Source organism: Falco peregrinus, chromosome 7 (genome assembly GCF_023634155.1).
Source record: "Falco peregrinus isolate bFalPer1 chromosome 7, bFalPer1.pri, whole genome shotgun sequence".
Taxonomy (NCBI): Eukaryota; Metazoa; Chordata; class Aves; order Falconiformes; family Falconidae; genus Falco; species Falco peregrinus.
In genome coordinates, this window is record NC_073727.1 from 86,162,265 (window position 1) to 86,170,488 (window position 8,224).

Genomic DNA, 8,224 nt, shown 5'->3' on the forward strand with positions numbered 1-8,224 from the left:
CAGGGAAGGTAGAAGTAGTAGAGAAGGTAGGTTAAATTTACATTGTAGCCTCATTTTCTTGATTTGACAGGGCAAAGAGAGAAACCCCAGAAGCCATGTATCTTGAGTTTTATTCCAAGTTGGTTACAAAGAGCAAATTAAGAAAATAGGTATGTCTGTTGACATTGCCACCCTGACTTTCATGTTATATAGCTCTTCCTACCTACTTTTGCAGTTCAGCCCCCTGCTCCTACCCCCTTAGCTCTGTAGCTCCAAGGACCTGGTTGACACCTGCTCCTTGCTGTCTGGTGCCCTCTGGTGCTGCAAGTACCGGACTGAGCTACATCCCATCACAACCTTAGGCAGTTGTGGGAACCAGCCTGTACCCCAACAGGGGACTCATGAAACTGGTATCTGCTTTTTCCCTATTTCAGCCTGGCTGTGGCAAGGGACCTCTGATACGCCTTGGAGCCGATGGGACTGGCCTGGGAGGTAGGTAAGAAGACCTAGTCCTAGCTTCTCTAGTCCTATTTCAGTCCTTAAAGGGGAAGAGTGGGAAGTGGACAGGCTTTCAGTGGTCCTCCCTCCAAATAAATCTCCCTTGCTTTATTCCCTGCCCTTCTCCAGCTTTAGCTTTCAAACTTCTGCCATCCATACCCTTTTATTACTGCTGCCTTCACAGAGTTGCCTGGTCTCTCCGCAGAAAGCCTTTCTTCTTCCTCCAGGATACAACTCCTCTTCACCTAGGACGCTACTCCCACCACACAGTCTCTGATCCTGCTCCAGACACCTTATATTCCAGGGCCCATGGCTTAGGAATGCTTGGAGTTTACATGCTCAGATCCTTGTTCAGAAAACAGGATTACAGTATCTTTGCTGTCCTTCACCTCCCCTCTAATTAATCAATGCTAATTGATTGATTGATGGTGGCTTATCAATATAACAATCTCCCAGGTCCGAGAAGCAGCCACATGCCTATCATTCTCACACATTTACCCAGAGCATACGGAACATATTAACCTCCAGAAATTAGTTAGAGCGTCTTCTGAATTAGTTTTTATTAATTTCTTTGGACTAAAAGAAAACTGATGACAGAGGGTGATAGCAACAACAGACTCATAGGTCATTTACTTGGTTTTGGTCTAGGCAGATTTCACCCTCACAGGGAATGTGTGGATCACTTGGTGACTACAAACTGCACAGTGACGGGGTAGGTTCTTGCCTGCAAGCCTGCTCACCACACGTAGTGCCTGTGCCCTCTTCAGTTTAGCACTCCCTTCCTGAGATGGTCACATGCTGCTCATGATGGTGTTGTAGTGCTGCACACATAGGCAGTAGGTGCCATGCAGTAACAGGGATCAGTTTAGAGGGGCTGGGACTGGCCAGCCTGCTCCGTCCCTGCATGAAACCCCAAGCGACCAAGCACTTCTCTTCTGCGCCAGTGCTTGGCTGAGATTCCTCAGGCTTTCTCTCATAAGGCTTTTTTTGGCCAGCCTAGCTGCTGGGCTTTCTGAGTTGTAGGCAGATGACAGTGCTTCCATGCTGTTGGTGCAGCTGGGAGTAACTGCTGTAAGGAAGGACCAGATTCACCTACTGTGTGGGCTGAAACACGACGAGCTGCTCGTTTGCAATCTGATTGCCACCAGGAGTCCTTTTGGCATGGGCTTTCACGGCAGATTCATGACCTGAGGATCATCAGCCTGACAAATTTCAGTTCTCTGCCACAGGGAGCAATTATAGGGAGAAAGCCACAACTTTGTTGCTGTTTTGACAAACCTCTCTTGGACACAGCTGAACTGGTTAATCAGAAAGCAAGATATCTGCCCCGAATTCAATCAAAGAAAACCCACAAACCTAACAAACAGGCAGTGAGCTGTAGGCAGGCATTAAGCTTGAAACGTGAGCTGGAACTGATAAAGGGTTGGAAGAGCTGTAAGCAAACTGAAAATGGGACCTTATAAAGAGAAGTTGGGCAATCTTCAGAAAAGTGGTGCTACCAGTCCTGTCAATGAATACTTAGATATGGCCCTTGCAGATTGCAGGTCTCTTGATGCAATGCTCACTGGTGAGTCATTTAGAAGATCAGTAATTGAAGGATAGAAAATGGCCTGCTGTGGCCTGCAGCCATTATGAGCTGCACATTTTTTCAAGGGCTGTTTGTTGCAATCTCCTCCATTTTCTGCAGATGGGGTGTGGCTCTCCCATTCCTGGCAAAGTGGCTGGTGCAGCCTTTGGTTGGGAAAATACGGGTGCTGTTGCATGACAAGCTAGGCTTCCCCCGGGGGAGAAGTCACCTTCTTCCTCTTCTGCACAACATCAGGGGTGTGACAATTCCCTAAAGCACAATGGAACTGCATAGAAATCTGGCAGCTTTTTCCAGTGTGTAGTTATACAGATCTGGCTCATAAAAACATCTGAATCACATTTCACACTAACTTCCTAGCTACGTAAACATAACCTGATCATCTTCTTGGGATCTGAGCCTTATCTTATCAGACTATGCCTCCTTTTCCTTTTTTCACCAGAGGCCTTGTGACCCTCACTCCTTGCGTAATTATTTGGGCTTGCGTGAAAGCTGCTGTGTTCAAATTTCTCAGCCTGCAATCAGAAGTGACACTGTCACTCTTTGTTCATGTTAAATGCAGGCACCCAAAGTTTCTTTGGCTGTGATGCATTAGAGAACTCCTTCATGCAGAATGGGAGGGACACCGCACTCAGCCCCTTGGATGACAGAGCACGGATGGGCAGCAATCCTGCAGCTGTGCCTGTGGTGGGTGAGACAACTCCTACACCTCCTTGACTCCTTTTTGCCTTTCTGCCACTCTGCCTTCCCAAATCCACTCACTTTGCAGCTGAAGGCCAGCCAGGTAGGTCTGCTGGCTGCCTGGGGTCACCGAGCAAGAGGCAGACTGTGGCACTATGCTGCAAGTATGGGAAGCGTGGACTTAGATTTGTGGAGGCTGCAAGGAAGGAGCAGTCTGGTGAGTGTTCAGACAGATGCTGCATTCAGTCTGGGAGGCAGAAGAAGAAATGCACCCTACTTATTTATAGGAAGATGGAAGTTGCTGTGCTAGGCCAAGTGATTAAGTCTGGTATCCTGCTTCAGACAATGATGAATGCTGGCTGCTAGAGGACATGCAAGAAATGGTGTAGTAAAACAAAGATAGAATCACTCAACATGAACATTTCTCATCATCCCACTGATATCTAGGTCACTAGTTAACCATGTCAACAGCTAGTGACCAGCATGAGGTGGGAAGGATGAAGGCTTTACGCTGAACTATTCTGGTTGATGTCCTGCATGATTCCTTTCACTTAGCTGAAATGAAAATGAAGAATAAATGATACCCTCCTTATCCCGTTCCTTCTGAAATATATGACAAACCTTGTATTGTTATCAAAGGTACAGGATCAAACCTGTCATTATCTCACATACAGCACAATAAATATCGTGACTAGGAGTTAACAGTGCATCAAAAATGATCATCTCTAAGTCTTGTTGGCAGGCTTTACGTGAACCAAACCCAGGCTGTCAGCTGCGTTCTGTAATGACAATGCAGCAGCTCCTCTGTATTATCATTTTCTGTCAGTGCATACTACAGGTGAAAAATGCAAGTGAACAGTATTTTACATGCACAGATACATAACTGATTATATTATGAAGAACTGCAAGAACAAGACACTTATTTTTCACTTTTAGGAATTTGAATGAGGAGATCTCATTACCCAGAATCAGGATACATCTTGCTTGATGAATACAATAACGAATGGGTTCTTCAAATCCCTAATTCACAAGCATTTCAGAGAGACAGTTCAGCAGCCCAAGAAAGATGTACTATTCCTAGAAATCTTGTGACTCAACTCCTGTCCTGTATCTGCCAGTGATTCAATAGCATGGCAGCTGAGCACAAACATGCTTCTGTTAGCAAAGAGGAAGAAGCTGGGCAGATGGAAATGGTCTGTGTGGGTGCCAAGGTGGGTCATCGCACCTGGTCAGGGTTGTAAGATCGGTGATACGTGTAAGGCGATCAGGCTTGCAGGAGGAAAATCTGAGTTGCCTGTCACTGTGTGGTGGTAAGAAAGGAGGATGCACAAGGAGAATGATAAGCTTGATGAGCACTTAGGAAGAGGAAAATGAGGGGTAATAGTGCTTCCTTTCTATTTGTTTAACTAGTAATTTGCTTACCTTTACCTTTAGATTGAATACTTTGCCTAAGAAAGCAGTGGCTGCAGCACTTAGTGTGCAGACTTCTGTAGATTTACAGACATTGTGTGACATGGTTGGAGAGAAGATGGATTATCAGCAGGTAGCCAGCAGCCTGGGGAGGGGTTCTTGAGATTTGTGTGTTTCCATGGGCATCTCCTCAAGTCCACCGGTGTGCTGTAGATTTGGAAAAAAACCAGACTGTGTTCTATTTATGAAAGCGATAATGACATCAGGACAAAACTACATGATCCACGTAGTTCCTGAAGCTAGGGGTTACTCACAGGATATTGCTAGGGCATCAGATAAAAATTTTAACAAGTGGGTGTAAAAATTTCATCATAAGCCTGTCTTTAGGAACCCAAGGAACTGCTCCTATTTTCAAAAGTGTGGAATCATTGACAACTTCAGCTGCTCTCTTCCTCCTGCTTTTATTTTGTGAATGGAGTAGGGCTCAGTCTTTCAGACTTTGTGGGAGTTGTTCTAGTTGCCTGAATTGGTATCATGTGTAACAAACTGGTAGGATGGGTCGGCTACTTTTCCTGTCTTTTATTTGAAGTTCTTTAAAATTATAAAATCTCTGCAGAGGCATAAGCCATCAAAACATAAATAAATGGAAAAGAAATTTTTCTGTTAAATACCTTCTTCCTCTCTACTCCAGCCTCCTGGTTGGAGGTTCCTTCCTATCACTTCTGCTCCCTGCACCAACCAGCACGTGGACACATCACTCCTGCCTCCCAGTGGCTCCCTGGGGAGAGAAGAACCTGCCCAAATTATCCTAAAGAGTGATTGTGGCTTCACTGATTAAACTCCTTAGGGTAGTGATGTACCCAAAAAGGCTGATGACTGCAAGTGATGCTTAGTTTCAAGCATAGTTCCAAGGGCAAAAAAGGCTCCTCCTGCCAAATTTGGTTAGTTTTCCCAGTTTAAATGTTTGTTGACGACTTGCATGTGTGAATAGGTCTTGCCATAAGCTATCTTCCTCAAACAATCTCAGTTACATTGGTCTTATTGCCCACTTCCGTTGACAGCCTTTTGGAGGGAGGAGAGGATGTCATGAATGCAGAAGTGCATCCCCATTAGTTGGATATTTTTATTTTTCCCAGCACATGGATCTAAGATGGCCCTGCTGTCTTCTTGCTGTAACTTAATTGCATGGATCAGAATTCGATTCACATTAGTTTTCTGGCCCTAAATGCTGAAAGTCTAGAACTATTCAAGAGAATAACTTTATGTCATAACAGCCTTACTCTTACTGCCATTAATGTTTCTTGATCATCTCTATTTCAGCCATGTAGAGGCACATAACTGAGGTATTCCTTGGGTAGCAAGATGGTTTCTGTCAGTTGGGGCTTGAAGACTTTTGGAACAACATCATTTCTAGCACAGAAACATCAGGAAGGTTGGGAGCCCATCAGGGACCTGATTGCAAGACATGTTGTCCTGATTCTTCCATTTTGTAATGTGGAGGGATCCAGCTGTTTGACAACCACAAATCACACTGAAGCCTCGAGCAGTATAACTGATTTCCTGGTGGACTCGGGGTGATCAGTGTCCTGGACCAGACAGCCCAGGACATGGCTTTTCTCTGTGTTTGAACTTTTACAGGTCTGTGGGCTTCAGGCAGCCTCCTTCTCTACCACTGGAAGAATCAACTTTATATTCAGTAAGTTCAAAAGAGGACCTTAACTTCCAGCCAGATGTGCTGATCTGTGGGGCATGTCTGGGCGTATGTGGCATGAGAAGAGGCTGTCATCTATGGGCCTGTGTTTGCAAAAGACTTGTAGGACTGCTACCTACAAGTGGCTTTTGGGGACAGCCGTGTCCATGCTCTTGGGCATACATCCACTCTCTTAAGCAACTGAGCAAGCACCCAGAAAGACAGACGGGTGCTGCACTGCATACATCACTTCCTAAACATTGCCCTGTCTCTAATCCACAGCTGCTGTGGATTTTCCTATCAGCATAAGGCCACTTCATCTGAATAAGCAACAACAGGATCTGAAGAAGCAATAGATTTTGAGACAACTGGGGCAATCATACTTTGATCTCTGGCAAAGCCCAAGGGCTTGATTATTATCCGGTGGAAGGAGCTGAGACAAATGAGTTTTCAGGAGTAGGGATCTCAAAGAGTTCAGGCTGGAGGTGGAATAGAGTGAGGGGTGAGGGGGTGTGCCCTCCTCCCAGGATAACAAGGTCAGTCATTAGCAAGCCACAGGGTCCTCTCGAGCCCAGCACTTTACAGGGCTCACATGCATTTTGTAGGAGCAGGCAGGAATGGTTCTTTCCATAGACCTCTGCCACTTCTTTGGAAGCTGATCAAACCTGTTTTATTAAAAACCACCATTGACTTCTAATATTTTTACACTGATTAAGAACATTGACTTGGCTGACTGAACAAGGGAACCAATTGTAGCTCAGCTGCTTCATGCTGGAAAAGCTTTGATCAGACTGAGTGGGCGTCTATGTTTAAGGTACCCTATAAAATGAATTTTGGTGATAAGCTTATAAACTGAATTTGAACCTTGCACAGGCTCCAGAGAAGGAATAAAAAGCTCAATTTATATTCTCTACAGATACACACCAAGATGTCCCTTTAACCTTTGGTTGTTTTACCTAGGGGGTCAATATGTTTCTTAAACCGTTTGAAATTATTTGTACAGATTAGCTGCCTGTGCTGAAGATGGAGAGCTTTCAGGGTGGCTCCCAGGAGTCCTGAAACCAACTATAATGAATGAGTTTGGTATTTTACTTGGAGGAAAAAATGCTGAATGAGTTACAGAGCTGCCAGATAGTCCCAGTTCATTCACACAGACTTGAGGATAATGTGCTTCTCTTGATCCCAACGTGGTATCATTAGAAAAGCTTATTTCAAGGATATTCATGTCTGACATCTTCCCTCCCTCATTACTTATCAGGCTCTATAGTTACACACAACAGTGAATTGCCATTAGAAGACAACAGTACCTGGGGGAGCATGTAGTGGGGTTCATCTCCCCTTTCCACTGAAGCTGGTAACCAAACTTGCATGGGATCAAATGGAAGCAAGAGCAGGTGGTCATACTGTGAAATCCTCCAGTCCAATACATCCGGGGGCGGGGGGGTGCACATGCGTAGGAATCAGTCTGAAGAGTTTGGTAACTGGTCAAGTAATTATTCATCACCAGTGGTGAGTACAGCGCATATCCCAGCACAGCCCTCGTGGAGAGTCCGAGGCTGCCACAAACCCTGGGCACAAAGGAATCATCACAGTAGTGATGGGGTCTTTGCCCCGGAGAGATTTTCTTTAGATGGTGGGTGAGGTTGTGATCTGTCTGAACAAGTGTCTAAATATTTCATCAGAGGAGTCATCTGTCCCACAGCTATAGGAAAAGAGAGACTTTTGTTTGCATTTTCTCAAGGCTGAGGGCTGGAAGTGAGAAACCCAAGGTCTGGCTCTTTGATGGCCTTCTGCATACCTGTGGGCAAGCTGCGCTACTCCGGCACTCTCCCCATGTCTGCTCTGAAAGGTAATTGCTGAGACCTGGCAGCACCCTGAGTTTCTGCAGATATTTCCCCTTCCCTGCTTCAAAACAAATCCACTTCATTTATCATAATAAAGGAAACATTTTTTTTAAACAGTTCATGCTCTCTATATGTGCATCTGCCTCTTCATCCCTCCCAGTGACTTCTGCGCTGATGCCAAACTCCAGCTAAGTGTAGAGGCCCCAGCAATGTCAAAATTATGTTACATTTCCATAAAACTGGGAGACTGAACAATTCAAATATCACTTCTGCTGAGAAGAGTATTGCCAGATATCAGAGGATCCCATTGGGGAAGGGGAAAGAGGGACAGATAAAAATACATAAGAAACAAGGTTTCATTTGCTCATTCTGTTGCACACACTCATTTTCTTTTGTGTTTTTGGTTTGTTTTCTTGTAACTCCTAGTTATCCAAATCTTGCTCAGGATTTGAAGTGCAAGCCAGTATACTAGCAACAAAAAAAAAAATCCTCCTGTTGGCCCTTGGTTGCTCTCAGCAAGGTATCCAGACAAGACTA

General features: G+C 45.0%; 1 long non-coding RNA gene across 1 annotated transcript; it reads left to right on the forward strand.

Moving 5' to 3' along the window:
* On the forward strand, positions 1-7,790 carry LOC114012012 (uncharacterized). Its single transcript, XR_008748261.1, has 3 exons — positions 1-149; positions 414-471; positions 2,625-7,790. It is a non-coding gene; the product is annotated as an uncharacterized LOC114012012 (long non-coding RNA).
* The last annotated feature ends 434 nt before the right edge of the window (positions 7,791-8,224 follow it).